We start from the raw sequence: 16,662 nt of genomic DNA on the forward strand, positions 1-16,662 counted from the left end.
TATCTTTAGTCGATCCTAGAGTAGTAGAAACAGCAGTATACCTGGGGGTTCGTAAACCTCAGACCTTTCTAAGTGGTGTTGAAGAACTTAAGCCCCATCATAGATAAGGCTAAAATCGACTTTGACAAGCTGAACAACCTACACCTAACAACAATTGGTCGTTGCAATGTTATTAAAATGGTGTTTATGCCAAAGGTGCTTTACTTATTTAGGACCATACCGCTAATCTTTAACAATAGCTGGTTTAGGGAGCTAGAGAAGGTGACAAATAGATTAATTTGGGCTAAGGGCAAAACACGCCGCAGTCAAAAAAGGTTGTCACTCCCAAGAGAGAGAGGTGGGCTGTCGCTACCGGACTTTAAGGCATATTATTGGGCAACGGTCCTGCAATACATCAGAGGTATGCTCGGGGGGGGTGTTACAGACAGATGGAGAGGTAGAGATGGTGTACCAGACGTATACAAACTTGTAGTGAAAGACTCTAATCAATGGCTACTTACTTATGAAGAGAGGAGTTATTACAAAAAAGTAAGGTTCAAGACTTAGGCGGCCACAAGGTTAGTCTGGTCTGGGATAAGGAGAAAATTAAAACTAGGGAGAATGAACTATTATACCCCTCTGTATGGGAACCCATCGCTGCCGGGGATATTTCATGACCCAGTTATGAGGGGCTGGGATGCATTAGGGGTTAAAACTATTGGGGACCTTATAGGGGCAACCGGTTCGATCTCTTATGAGCAGGCACAACGCTTATATAATTTAGGGCGTAGAGACTTCTTTAAGTACCTACAAGTGAGGTCAGTTTTGCTAAAGAAACAGGGGGGAGACATGAACTTTCAAAGAATCGAATTGTTGGAATGTGTAAGGGATGAAGGGGATCCTCTATCTCGCAACTATACGGGGAAATTTGTAAATATAAAGAGGATGATTTTGATAGAATGTATGAGAAGTGGAGAGTCAAACTAGGTCTAACAGGAAACGAGGCAGAGAAGTCATTAAAACTGTCAAATTCGGTTCTAAGAGTGGCAAACTTACAATCTCAACAATATAAGACTTTGTTTGAACTTTACTACACTCCTCCTAGAATAGCGCAGTGGGGGGGAGGGGAGGGGGGGGGGAAGCGGGGACACCTGCCCAAGATGCCAATCCACGCAAGCAGATACAATTCATATGTTTGCATCATGCCCCTCTCTAGATATATATAAAAAATCTTTGGAACATTTTTTTGAGGATTCTCTGGGGATTCATTTAACTTTGACTGATGAAGTTATGATTTTGGGTGTAGTGAGGGAGGGCGTAGATGTTGTTCACCATGAGTTTCTGTATTTAGCTATGACCCTCAGCAGACTATGCATAGTCACACTCTGGAAGGATCCTAACCCCCCAACACTACAGCAATGGATTTCTCGGGTATTGGCCATATATATCTTAGAAATGGCAATATATGAATAAAAGGGGAGGGGAAAAAAAGAAGCTGGACGGAGGATATGGGCCCCAATAATTGAATGGAAAAGGAGGCTGGGCGAGATATAAGATGAAATGGGGGGGAAAGTTTAACGCAATTAAGACTGTATGATATTTCATAATGATGGCTTTCTATTGCTCCTGGGAATTTTCCCCCTTTTTTTTTAACTCACTTTTCCAGTCTATAGCTCTTTGTGTTTTTGAAAAATGCTTTATTTGTTTTGAACCTGATAATAATGATTTTTGAATTGTAAGTTATTTTTGTTTCTCTGGCAATGTCTTATAAATTTGTAACTCTGATGATGATGAAAAATAAAAAAATAAAAATTTAAAAAAAGATCTTGAATCTCATCCCAGGTTGCCCTATTGTATCTGGCAATCTTCCAATGATTTGCAAGTCCGGCGGATACTCCTTTGCCTGCTGCCTCAATTATTTTGCTTTCTTCATCTGGATGAGGGCGCCTCTCCAGTACCTAGTGCTGCAGCCTTTTCCTGGCTGTAGTGACAACAAGGGAATCTGCTAGGGGATGTTCTTGTATGTAAATAGGGTCAGTTGTGGATGGCCTGTATTTTTTTTCAATGCAAGGAGTTATCACCCTGGATTTGCCTGAGTCTTTGAAGAGGTCTTTGCATACGTTGAGGACAGAGCCAATCAATGGGAGATTTTGAATTGTGAACTCTATATGCAATAGTGTTCCAATAGGAAGTCAGTTGGCTTTCCTGTAGTGTGCATGGGGAGCTTCAGCAAGGAAGCCTAAGGAAATACCCTTTGAGCACTAGCTTCCTTATGTGGTGAGCTTTGAATGATGATAATATATTCTGTTGTCATTCCCATATGGAAGATATCTCCTTACCTATCTCTTGCCCGCAGCTCTGTCAGGTGTCCCCATCTGGGATCTCTCCACCTAAACAACCCTGGTGTACCCTACCCTCCTCTCACCTCTTCCACCCTACCCCTTCCACCGCATTAGCATTAATCCTTCCACCAGCACATTGGGTTTCCCTGAATAGAACTGCGGCTAATCTAGGCACGTATTGGAATGGGATGAGAATCTACTGACTGGTATAAAAAGCAACAGTTGTCAGGATATGCCTTCCCCTTCTCTGTTTGGGTGTCTCAGTCGATTTCTACGGTGCCTCCTGAGCCTTCTTATCCTTTAGAGCGCTGGGCATTTAGCACCATATGCACCAGGTTCTGATGTCCATCTTAGAATTAATGCACAGTTTCTGGAGTTGATATCTTCTTCATGGTGCAGTGCAGCTGCAGAATAGGATAACTCTGTTCCTCAAGAATCACATCATCTGAAACCCTGTAACTCTGGCTCCTGAGGCCTCTACTCTCTGCCCACCCATTTCCTTCTTTGCACCCTCAACATGCTAGCTAAGCCATGGATTTGAGGTAAAAGCCATAATCTAAAGCTCCATCTCTGGTCTCTTTTTACTCTGCCCTCTCCTCTCATTTTTAAAAGTTTATTTGCATCATCTTAGTCCAAAACCCCCCACATAATGGAAAGTTCCTGTTTAAAACAATGCATCTTTTCTGATAATTCCTGAACTCCTCTGTGACCCTAGTAATGTTGCTCTTGAAATTAAATAACATGAAATAAATTCATAGAGGGTATTATTTTATTTTGTATTTTATATAGTTATATAGCGCACTACTACCCTTGGGCGTCTAGGAGCTTGGCAACTAAACACACAAACCCACCAAGGTTTGGCTGAGGGCTTTTGGACTGAAAGTTGGCTATAAGGTATATAGCCAAGTCTTAGGGCCTTTCTGAAAGCATGTCTTGTAAATTGTTTTAATTTTATTGGTAGCTCATTCCACCATCTAGTTGTGATGGTTAATAAAGCTTTTTCCACCCAATCCCTGGAGTTGGAAATTCGGTACTTTCCCCAACTTCAGAGAGGCGGACCGAAGGGTGCGTGGTGAAATATACCATTGGAAGTAATTTGTCAGATAGACGGGACCTAGATTATGTAGCGCTCTGTAGGCGATACAGAGTGCCTTAAACTTAATTCGCTTCTCCGTAGGTAGCCAGTGAAGAGTGTTGAGGGCATGTTTGGCTGATGAATATTTGGATATGCCAAAGAGCCATCAAGCTGTAGGGTTTTGTAGTACCTGCAGTTTCACCAGTACTGACTTTTTTGCCCCGACCAGAAGCCCGTTACAATAATCGAGCTTAGACTGAACCAGTGCTGCCACCACTGTTTTCTGTAGTAATGGTGGTATAAACGGAAAGATTTTCCTCAGAAGTCTCAGAGGGAAGAAGGTAGATGAGGTGAGCATCTTCACATGATGGGAAAAGGGTAGAGTAGTGTCAAAAATCTCCCAAAGATTTTTGGCCTTGGTAGCTGGTATAGGGAGAATGTCCAGCCCTGCCGGCCACCATTCTGTGGACCAGAAGGATGTATCTCTACCAGAGAGTAGGACTTCGGTTTTGTTTAAATTTAATTTGAGGTAGTTCTCCGCCATCCAGCTGCTTACATGTCTCATACACTCGTTAAAGTTGTGGGGCGTGTCGCAATTTTTACTCGAGATAGACACAGTGATCTGCGTGCCATCTGCGTATGACACCAGCTCAAAGCTGTGCGTTTTGATCAATCAGGACAGAGGTGGTACATATGCATTAAATAGGGTAGGGCTCAAGGATGAACCCTGTGGCACTCCACACTGGAGCCTGAAGCAGTGTGACTTGAGACCCTCCACTTCCGCAAATTATTCCCAATTTGACAAAAAAGGACCTGAGGAGTGCAAGGCTGTGCCCGATATCCCTATTTCCTGAAGGCGATCTGTTAGGATATAATCTACCGTATCGAAGGCAGCCAACAGATCCAGCAAGATCAGGGCGTTCGAGCCACCTTCATCAACCGTGCTACGTCCATAAATTCATAACCTTTTTGGTTGGTACTTTGACAAATCACTCTTGGATATATTACTGTGCTCCTTCAAGAGGGGATTTCGTACTCTGATATGGTCCTAGTGCTCAGACAAATGTATAATGAAAATAGGGAATTGAGGTAGCAGAGTGGATGACATAAGGGACTGGAGAGTTGAGTAGTCATGCTTATGAATGCACAGCATGAATGAGAATTTACCACTTATTAAACATTGGCTTTGTAGTTTTGATTTCATCATTCATTATTCAGTGGCACCAGGCAAAATTTATGATTTGTGGCTTTGCCAATGCCCGGCTGTTATGGCTGAGATTGATCTTCAAGCAACACTTAGATCTTTTCACAACATTCATATAGTGTACTATATTTTGCACAACAACAGTTCTAACCGTTTTGAGCTTTTACGTGATGTTACAAAAAATGATACTATGTAATAAGTGCAGAATCTTTTCAGTAGATATTTTTCTTCATCTTAAAATCAAGCACTACTTCCTTGATCCATGGTAAAACCTTCGAAACCTAATCAAATTAGAGGCTACCTATGTCCTTGCTCTATTTATAACTGATCATAGAGTTCACATGATGAAAACACCTCAGCAGTTAACCCACAAATCTTATTAACCACAGATCATCCATGAGCCTCAATTAGCATAAATCTACTTTAATACCAAACATTTATGATTCTGACTTCACTAAGTAACAATTATTTTGAGTGCAGCCCTTAAAAAAGAATTAAGCCTCTCAAAAGTTCATGTGATAAGATTAGAATACTAAATAAGTTCAGCAAACTCTATTCCCAAAAACGGGGCAGACTAGTGGATTACTTGAGGCACTGGTACTTGCTGTTACCTGTTCGAATGACTGTCTTTTATTTTGTTATTAAGGTCCTTTAAAAATTAATTTTATAACAGCAGAACAGGACTTGGGACCTTGATAGGCTCTGGCATAGTGCATCAGCACATTACATTTTTATTGGAGGCTGGCATTTGAGAAATTTGAAGGCAGATGGGGACTTTTACCCTAGAATCTACCCTTGTGTGTCTGACTCTCAGATGGTACCATTATTTTAAACTGGGTATATCAATAACTTCAGCCTTTCCATACCCAAAGCTGAGATCATGGAGCAACTCCTAAAGTTCAGTAATTCCCGTTGGAAATATATGCTCAAGAGTTGACCACAGCTTCATCACCTGAGAATATGGTGGAGCAATAGGCATTAAAATATCATCTTGGAATAACACATTGGATTGTGTACATTTGTTATAGCATCAACAGCCTCTTCTCATTGGCTTTTTATTGGTGTCAGTAATTTACTTGCTTACCAGTTGATAAAGTAGAATAGCCTCAAACATCCTACAGTTCAATTTTATATATAGGTGATTATCCAAACTGAAACTATATTTTAGATTCATTTTAGTCGTAGTATTGAAAAGGTGTAAATTGAGAGCAACTATATAACTCCCTGGTCGTGGCCACAGAGGCGACCAAGGTGGCCGCCTTTGCCTGAAGCTCCGCCGGCCGGGCACACTAATCCTCTATTTGCTCGATGTAGGTGCAGCCAAACAACAACAAACACCCACCTGCAACCCCCGGAGACTATGGGGATCATCCTGATGCCGGACGTAGGCTGCTAGGATTCCCGGGTCTGGCAAGGGACGGGCTGGCGTGAAGACCTGGCGGCCTTCTGACGCGGAGGAGACGACGTCGGCGGGGGCAGTAGGTTTTTGTCCCGACGGGTGCCCGGCGCTGCCCTGCACTCCCCCCATGCTCCTTTCTGCAGGCTTCCCTTCCCCTGCCTCCCCTGCTGCGGCTTTGGCTGGGTCCCGCCGCTAGCGCGGCGCTCTCGCAGCGCTCTCGCAGCCTTCCGGGCCTTGTGGGCGTGTCCACGCCGGGGCCTGGCGTTCTGGTCTCGGCGAGGAGGGAGGCGGGCTTGCGAGGAGGCCCCAGATTATCACTCTGGAGCTGTGGTGGCACTGGTCCCCGTTGGGCGCTCTGGCTCCCCCCTCAGCCCCTCCTGGATGCACAGCAGTCGGAGCGAACCGCGACCTACCCTGCGATGAACACGCACGAGCGTGTTTGCGCTGCAGAACCCTTCTCGATCCCTTGCATTATGGTCCCGGGGGCACGGAAAGCCCTGTGCCCTTGACCTCACACTGCGGACTGGCATCCATTGGGGGCACTGCTTTCTGCTGGGGGGCTCGTAGTACCAGCGCCCCATTGAAGCCAGACTACGCGCCAGTGTCCTGAGCCCTGCGCGTCCCCCTTACGCTGTGTGCCTGGCTGGCTCTCCGCGACGACTGCGATCTGCGATCTCCCTGGAGCTCTACCCTGCACATAATACAGACCCTGTGTGACCTCAACCCCATTACCATGTGATGTGGGAGCCTGCTGCCACGTTGATTTGTCCGCCATTCATTGAGTCTGCTACTTGGCGCTTTGGCTATGAGTCACCCACGTGCTCGCTCTTCATCATTTTGCCCTCTGGAATTGCCGCGGCTGTAGGACTGCTGGGCCACTGCCGCGTCCCTTTCCTCTCCTCTTGAAATGGGGAAGAAGGACCCTAAACAGCGCGTGTTGCAGTTTGATAAGGCTGCTGGCCCTGCATCGGATGTCCCTCCTGATCTGCCTGGTGGGGCTGCGGGCCCAAACGACACCGGGGACCCTGCCTCCCTTGCGACTGCCATGTTAGCCGAGATGAGAGCCGGCTTTAAGGCCGTTGGATGGTCGATTTGACGACCTGGACAAAAAATTGGCTGACATGGGAACCAAGATCCAAGCAAATGACTGACAGCTGGACGTCGTGGAGGCGAGGGTCTCTGACGTTGAGGATGGTGCATCAGCCTCCCTGAAACGACTGGACAGAGTGGAAAAGATCCTCAAAGACGTATCTATCAAGAACGAAGAATCATCGGCGTCCCGGAGACGATCGCCACTGGTCGTATGGACACCTTTGTGGAACAGCTGCTTGCGGAGCTGTTTGGCAGGGAAACCTTCACGCATGGCTTCGTAGTTGAACGCGCTCATCGATCGCTGGGGCCATCATTGCCAGGCTCATGAACTTCAGGGGCAGGGATGCTGCTCTAAGCTCAACCCTCGACATGGGAGATGTCCAGTGGCAGGGCAGCAAGTTGGCTTTCTTCCCTGACTTTACCATCATGGTTCAGGAGGCGTGGCGTAAATGACACCAACCAAAGATTAACAGAGAGTCCAACAAAAAAGTACCTTTACATGCAGGAAAGGGAGTGGTTTTGACTAAGCCAAGTTCCCATCAGTCCACCATCGAGACCGCCCTTCATCATTTGGGATCTCTTTGGCATAAATGATTCACAATCAGGGGTGAAAAAACCTGTATTGGTACTTAATTACCATACACAGGAAAAACCAGTATTTTAATCCTGATGTGGAATGCTAATGTGAATAGGATAGCGTTTCTAGTGGTGAACTGAATAGCAGTGCTTGAAAGAAAGTGAATGGTGAAAAAAGATAAGAAGATCTAAAATTAGGTAGTGATTGGGAAAACAATTTATTAAGCACCCTCACACTCCTAAATCAATAAAAACAGTGCTGAATAGTGGTTTTAACAAATGTCCACTATAAGAGAATATTAGGTCGACATGTTTCTGCAGACGAATGAGGTCAAAGGATCCCCTGCTGCTTCCTCAGGACCATTAGAGCTACTGCTAGGTTAAGATAAAAGAATCATATCACCTGAAAGTGTATGTATTAACATCTTCTCATCCCAACTGATGAGAAGGAACAGCCCCACCTCACCTGGCACGAGCTCAGGTAGTGGATGCACCGCACTCTCCGTCGGTACACCGGTCGTCCCTCAAAGCTCTTTCGTAGGGAGGAAATACCATGGACTCAAGGCTGCCTTGAAGAACTTGGGGCTCAAATACGGCATGCTATATCTGGCGATATTAAAGGTAGATGTGGATGGTAGGCCTCGCATATTTGACACCCCGACAGAGGCACAGGAGTTCGGCCAGAACTATAAGAAAAACCATTCTGGGTCGCCTGTTGTGCCGCACCCAGAGTCAAGCTATCCTGGCTGAAGACAGCTGATAGCCAGAAACCGGTCCTAGGATGCTTGATTCCGGTTTAGGGAAGACATGGCTTGGCAGTTCGGGCTAGACTGTTCCCATGAGGCACAGGGTCAAGGCTGAACTGGGGTGGCTTGGTGAGCAAAATAACGATGGATTAAACCCAGATCTGTGACTGGGGGTGAATGTTTTGCCATTGTGCAACATTCTGTCCATCTTGTGTGTTTTGCTGTGCTCCCGGCCTCTCCATCACAGGGTGGCTCGCAGGACAGTGTTGAGCTTTTCTCCCATCCCGGGACTGGTTGACCGATTTTATGCATTTATGGCTTTGCTCTGTTAAGTTTAATTCATGCACACATTTTTCTCCTACATGATGTTATCGTTCTGTATATTGCCCGACCGGTGTGGCGTTGCCACGCCCTATGGTGAATACCACAATGTCTTTCTCTAATATGTTTTTTTTGCTATGTGCTTCTTCGACTCCTACAATAATGATACTGTTTTCATTGCAAAGCATTTGGTTAGCAAAGACGAGGTATGCCTCTTTGGGGTTCGCAGGAGGCTGGGTGGGGGGGGTGATTTGTTCAGTTTCAATGGTTTTTGCTGTATTATTGATCAAGGTGCTAGTTTGTGGTGTCTGAGAGACGTGCATTGCGGTGCAGTCGAGGTGCTAATTTCTCAATGGGTAAGCTAGGACAACAGCCCGGTCCGTCCGGGCTCTCTTTGATGTCATGGAATGTCAGAGGATTAAATAATACTAGGAAGCGTAGGCAGGTCCTCAACTATGTCATCAGACACCACATCGACATAGTGTTTCTACGTCATATTTCCCAGGACAGCATAATTGAAGCCATCGATGCACTGCGGGGCTCTTCTGCCCCTGGTCTAGACCGCTTTACTGCTGATTTCTAGAAGGCATACAAAGACATCTTAGTTCCGAGACTGGTTGAGGTTTATGCAGTCGCTTGAGGTAGGCACACTTCCTCCGACTTTCAGAGAAGCGGTCATTATTCTCCTTCCTAAACCCGGAAGGGACCCCAAATTATGTGGTTCCTATAGGCTGTTATCATTATTAAACCTAGATTATAAAATACTGGCCTAGGTTATTGCGATACGATTGTCTTTACTAATGGAGTCCATCATTTCACCGTCACAGTCTGGCTTCGTTCCTCACAGGTCCACTTGCCTGAATCTCCGTACCGTACCTTATTCACGGTATTGCATAGGATCGACCCTGCCATGCCGGCTGCCGCCGTCCTCTTGGATGCCTCTTGGATGCCGAAAAAGCATTCGATTCACTCAAGTGGCCTTTTTTTCTGTGTGTCATGAGGGGCATGGGTATGCCTGAATGTTTTGTTTCTTCGGTGGCTCTTCTGTACACTGAATTCACCGCCAGATTACGCCTCAACTGTACCCTCTCCGACCCTTCACTCTGTCCCGTGGTACGAGACAGGGATGCCCCTTATCTACACTGCTATTTATTTTAGTCATGGACCCTTTAGTTCGCCATTTTCAGGAAAAACATTTACACCGTGGCCTCCAGTACCGCACTGGCCCCTTTTTAGTCTCGCTTTATGCGGATGATACTATTTTATATGTTAGGATGCCCCATCTGAATCTGGAGCCCTTGATATTGGAGGTTGATCGGTTCGGCAAATTCTTTGGGCTCAGCATAAACTGGCATAAGTCGGTTATCTTTCCGCTAACGGCTGGCATGACTGCCTTGTCTTGTGAGTTCCCACTTGAATGGTGCAATGACACGGTTAAATATCTTGGGGTCTATGTCCATCTAGATACCACCACTATAATCAGACTTAACTACGGCAAGGCTGTTAGCTCCCTGGAATCACAAATCGCGAAGTGGCTGCGGCTGCCGTTATCAATGGCAGGTAGAGTTGCCATAATTAAAATGGAAGTCCTCCCCCCGGTTTTTATACCTTTTTAACAATATCCCCATACCTTTTTTACACAGTTGCGTGCATTGTTATTGCGCCTTATCTGGGTAAACAAGACACCACAGGTTCGTTGGCAGACCTTGACCCTACCGTATGAGAGGGGGGGCTTTGGGGTTCCTGATTTATATTTATATTACCTCATTGAGGTAATTGAAATTTTATGGTCAGGTATGTCCCCTAACGTGTACCCCAACGTCTCCATGTACGAGTCTAATGTGCATGTAACTTCCCTCCGCGACCGAATCTGAAGACACAAATACATTTGCGTTCAACGTTAACATGTCCTCTATCAGATCCACCATGAATGGATCGATAATTCAGTTCCTAAATATGCCTTGCCAACGTCTTTACATAGTGCACTTTCACGTTTTTTCCTGGCTCTGCCGAGCTAGGCCCTGAATTCTGCCTTCAAACCATTTCTGTCTCTGTCTCTGAAAGCTGCAGCATGGAGATACATCCCTGACCTCTGCCTTACTTCCTGCCAAGCGAAGCGGTGCCTGGCTCGGCCTGGCCTGCCTGCCAAAACAGTATTTTGCCTTCAAGTTATCAGCGTAGCCAGTTCAGCCTCCTCGAAAACACATTCCTGTCTAGAGAAATAGGTAAACATATCCCCGGCTGCAGAGCAAAGGGCCAAGCCTTCCTGTCTCCTTCATGTAATTCATTGTTCCCGTTACCATGGTAGGCCCATGGCCCCGCGCATTGCACTTAGACACATATGCATTCAGTATAGAATAGCCTCTGCCCGAGAGACCTTTTACTTCAGACTAGACATCCCCCAAACACAAGATATCAGACGTGTTATAGGAACAGGTCGATCTGACATGCCCGACTTATGTCTCCTCTACTAGTGCTAAAAGTCAGACCCCCAGCTTTCTCCAGTCCTACGTCAATCATACGTCATACTAACTGCGCGCGCACCCAGGTCATAGGTTCCAGCTGACTCTGCAGAATCCTCTACGCACCCACCCACTTACGACATTTTCTGTGACGTTTCCAGTACACGCCTCTGTGCACACCCATGTACACGCCTTTTTGCTACGCACATGTGTTCTTATCATACTCTTTTCACTTGTCACGCCTACTGTATCCATCGCCATTGTACAGTTTTACTATATATGCCATGTACTGTTAATAAATCGTTGACATCTTTTTGCCATCATTGCATATACCCCCGAACCCTTGTATTGATGGAACTGATTTCCATGGCTCGAGCCATCCTGATTAAAGCCCGTATGACTCAGATACCACGGACTCTGCCTCTCATTTGATTGAGCTATTCTTTTAACTGTCATTAATTATACGGAAAAACTTGTACGGTATTTAATTTACCATATAATTTGGCGCCCGAATAGGAACCCCTCCCCCACCCCACGCGCCGGCGATGCGTCGCAGGCCTTGCCCCCTACTACAGCCGTGACGGACTTCTATGCGCATCTGCAGGTTTTCCTGTATCTCCCTCAGGCCTACGGTGGAGACGGAGACTGCGGGACAGCATCCAGACGAGGCGGTGAGGAGTGCGGAGGATCCCGACCAGAGCCCAGCCGAGAGAGCAGTGTCCGAGGTATCCAGAGGCCCACCTGTCCGAAGCGTCGAGGCGCATGCGTAGTGCGCAGCAGCAGTGACGTCGTAGCAGTCCAGTCGAGTCGAGTTTCCGAGGCCTTCCGTTCCGTGCTTCCCGGTGAGTACCGTTGCTGGGGACGCATCAAGACGGGTGCATTAATTTGTGTCCGGTCAAGACGGGTTTGGGTACACAGATCCGGTCTGTACTGTTTTAGCAGTGCATCTGTACTGTTTAGCAGTACATCTAGTAATTCAGTCATTCAGTAATTCAGTGATTCATGTTTAATATATGTACTAGACAGTATATGTTCGAAATGTTTCAATGTGCTTAATGTCGTGGTATGAATGATTGTTTGCATTTTTCTATTGTGTTTATCGTGTTTGCGTCCAGGTAGAGGTAGCAATGCCTTTGTTTTCGAAATTACGACAGATAGGAACTAGGAAAGGGATACTTGAAGAAGCAGTTCCCGTCCCACTTAGGGACACTCCAGGACATTTTATGTACCACAAGCATGGCTTAGATGCCATACTGTACTTAGATTTATGGGTGGATTATACTAAAGACTTGGAAGAGAAACAGAGATGGCCCGTTACAGGGACATGGGATGCCGAGTGCAGCATGAGAGTAGAAGAAGCGTTGTGGAAAAAGAAAGCCAGACAATCACAGAAAGATGCCATAGAATTGTGGCGTAAAGAATCGCATAGACGGACAGAAAAAGAACTCAGAAAAGTAGAGAGGATTCCGAAAAAGCTAGAGAAAAAGAACTACTAGAAGAAAGAGAACGAGTCAGAATAGAACAACAAGACCGACAGAGAAATGCCCTTATTACAGGACTGTATCCAGTTCTAGCCGAGGGCCTGCCAAAAGCGACCCCGGAAATGCCAAGTGATCTGCCGCCACCATTGGTTCCGACTAAAATCCGTCACAAACAGACCGCAGCAGATATATTCCTTTCTTCCTATTTAGATGGCGTAGCTCCAGCCTATACTGTACCCTTACCCGTACCACCCGTTAACAATGCACAGCAGCCTGCTCCGGTTGCTCAAGCCACGACCCCTCCACGCCAACAACTTCCCGCACCTATTGTTGTTTCCCCTACTGTTCCCCCTACCACTGGTCCTCTTAATCCTTTTGCGACAGATACAATCCAGGGTCCAACCCCATTACAAATACCTACCACACAGTCAGGCTATGCTCACGCTTCCGTTTCAGGAGGTGCCGTAGGTGGCCACCCCCATACTCCGCCACAATTACACCGATTGACAATCAGAGAATTAGCATTGCAGCGTACACCTAAAGCAAGCACAGCTGAAAAGCTCAAACACGCAATTGGAGATTGTAGATATGATCCCGTACCTGGCAAGCAAGGGGATATGGTGTTAGCATCATTACGTCTAAGACGTGTTACAGATTATTTGATGACATTACCAGAAATGCCAGATCATCTAGATAAAATATATCACTTTATCCGAACGGGGGAGGGTCCAGAATGTGTTCGTGAGGCAATGGCATATCAGAAAGCCGAAACTCAAGCGTTAATATTGAGATTTTTGATTAATTGTCTGATAAGGGAACAAGATCAGCCTGGTTTTTCTCAAGAAGAGATGGAGGGATTGACAAAATGGAGTCAGAATATTGCAGATTGTAAACATGATAAACAGAATTGTATAGATGCCATGTCCAGAAAGATCCGTAAAGAAATAGTGGCAATACATGCCAGACGGGAGGCTGATAGGACACCCGAGTCAGACGAAAAAGAATCCTCAGAGGAGGAAGAACCAGAGAACCCAGCAGGGATTCATGACATGATAGCATACGTAGGTAGAGCGAAACTCCCCAAACAGTATCCTCCTGATAGACCTTTTGATAGACCGATACGCCTGGAAAATAAAAGACGTTTTCTTCCCCCCATACCAGAAAAATGTTCTCTCGAACATTTATTTCAAGCTACCGATAAAATCCTGAAAGAGAGAATAGGTTACAATGAACTTAGTACGATGCGTGAACAAGAACTAGCACGGTCCGCAGTACAGTGGGCCGACAATGACAGCGTATATAAAGACAATTCAGTAGCGCAAACATTTTTGAGTCTTACTCCAACTGAACAACGTTTAGTTGGTATGTACATGATCCAGCATATTATTATGCTATATGAAAGTCAGCATTCTGATCCAGGTCCCCTATACAATGTACTTGACGAATTACTCCTGAACAGATGGAGAGGCCTAGGTACTGATTTGATTAATGTGATTCTCGAGCAACGTCATAGATACAGAACATTTTTGACTCCACATTTCGTTTCTGTTCCACCCCCAGTAAGCTATCCTTTTCATCTAGATAGACAGAACCCTTTACGAGAAGTCCACCCCGTCCAGTCAGCTCCAGGGGGTGAGCTTAAACGCGTATTTGTATACACGCCCATAACTAAAATGGAATTATTGGAAATGAAGAAAATAGTGCAGAGTCATGATAAAGATCCAGCAGGGTTTCACCGTGAAATAAAAGACATGTTACTCATGGGAGATTACACATACCCCGATATTATGAAAAATTTGAAAGTATTATTGCCTGCCGGTATTTACGAGAAACTCAAAGAAAAAGAATGGGAGGTGGGAGATAAAAAGATTAATTGGACTGAATTAGAAAACGAAGAGACAGGACGAACCCCAGGTTTAGGTCTTGGGGAGAAAACTAAAGCATTACCAGGATTATTAGTACAGGTTTTGCCAAGGTTATTGACAACTAAAAAGGAGGACTGGGACGCAATCTCGGCCTGCAAACAGAAACACGACGAAGACACTAGTGATTTTTATTCCAGATTCGAGAAATGTTTTATTATTAATAGCGGCCTGAAAACCAGTAGTGAGTCATACCCACATCTTTTTGTGACCAAATTAGTCGAGAATTCCTTACCCCAGGTTAAGAACCGAGTATTGAAAGTCGAGAGCACATGGCAAGCAAATACGCCTTCCCAAATGTTACAGTACCACCAGAACAGAATCAGGGAGGAACATGAACACGAACAGAGACGTATGAAAGACACGAAAATGAAAGTGCTAGTTGCTCAGTCAGTTCCAGCTGATGGTCAGAAAAGGGGTACGACACAGTCCAATAATTCGACAGCTCCTGTTAAAGGGACATGTAATTATTGTAAACAGCCAGGTCACTATGTAAATGATAGTGCAGTTCTGAAACACAATATAACAACGAGAAAAACGAAAGAGAGACCTCGTCCACCTAGACAGGATCAGGTCCAACAACATATTCCACAGAACGTGCAGCCTATGCAGATTCCACAACAGACCGTAGCGGTTCCACAGCCTCAGCCCATTGCCGCAACACAACATGTCACACAGCAGATGTACCAGTATGCACAGTCCGATTACCCCGATTATCAACAATACACATGAAACAGCCTAGAGAGGGAGGTTGGCTTGCCTCTTATTGAGGTTCCTGTAGATCAAGAGGGTCCTTATGTACATAGTCAGGTATTAGGAAAGGATAGAAAATTTTTGATTGACACAGGGGCAAGCAGAACTACCATTAGTCATGACGAGGTTCCAGGGGCACCCCTCTCAGGCTCACAGAATGTTTCCCTTGGATTTTCAGGAAAGCCTATTGTTAATGAAGTATCGAAACCAGTTCCCCTTGCAGTTGGTCCATTATCCCGTACTACAGATTTGTTACTTACGAAATCATGTCCAGAAAACTTACTTGGTATTAAAACACTGAAAGCTCTAGGAGCTGTAATTTGTTGTTCTCCGGAAGGAGTAAGGCTGTTCCTTCGTGATTTTAAGGGTCATTATGTGTTGAGAGATTTTGATCCCAGGTTACAGAATGTTCCTGCACATTTATGGGCACAAGGCCCAACCGATGTAGGCTGTATGGACATTACACCATACTGTGTCACACTCAAGCCAGGAGTTGTAATACCACGAATCCGACAATACAAGTTACCACCTGATGCTGTAGTGGCTTTATTGAAAATCATTGACGAGCTCATTGTGCAAGGAGTGGTTGTAGAAACCGACTCCAATGTTTGTAATTCCCCTATCATTCCGATTCTTAAACGCACTGATCCAGATGCACCTCCAGTCTATCGATTAGTGATCGATTTGCGAGAATTGAATAAATGTATTGTACCACAGTACCCAGTGGTTCCAGACATTTCGTCACTATTGACAGCTATTGATTCCGAAGCGACGTTCTTTACTGTAATCGATCTCAAGAACGCCTTCTTTAGTGTCCCCATTGATCCGGAGAGCCAATACCTTTTCGGATTCTGTTTAAATGGCCGAGCTTCAAATTTGCACGCGCTCCTCAAGGATTCACAGAAAGCCCTAGCATCTACAGCCAAGCATTGAAACGACAACCAGACAGTATTCACATGCCTGCTAACACTGCCCTACTCCAGTACGTCGATGATCTATTGATCACCGCCCGGAGTGAACCAGAATGTGAACATGCATCACTGACAGTTTTGTATTTTCTGGCGGACAAGGGACACAAGGTGTCTCCTTCGAAGCTACAATTCTGTGCCCAGCAAGTGGTGTACCTTGGGCACTTGCTGTCCAAGTGGGGTAGGCAGCTGACACCTGATCGTATCCAGTTAATTGCACATTTACCGCAACCCAAGACACAGAAGGAAGTACGGGCCTTTATTGGCCTCACTTCGTACTGCAGACAATGGATTCCTCAATATGCATTTCTAGCTAAACCACTTATACAGTTGACAACACAA

The 16,662-nt window shown here is 45.5% G+C and overlaps 1 protein-coding gene across 1 annotated transcript in view; it reads left to right on the forward strand.

Annotated features, from left to right (window-relative positions):
• TPCN1 (two pore segment channel 1) overlaps positions 1 to 16,662 on the forward strand; it is a 365,587-nt gene that overhangs the window by 310,308 nt on the left and 38,617 nt on the right. The gene's annotated exons all lie outside the window — the stretch shown is intronic.

Source organism: Lissotriton vulgaris, chromosome 11, assembly GCF_964263255.1.
Source record: "Lissotriton vulgaris chromosome 11, aLisVul1.2, whole genome shotgun sequence".
NCBI classification, from domain to species: Eukaryota; Metazoa; Chordata; class Amphibia; order Caudata; family Salamandridae; genus Lissotriton; species Lissotriton vulgaris.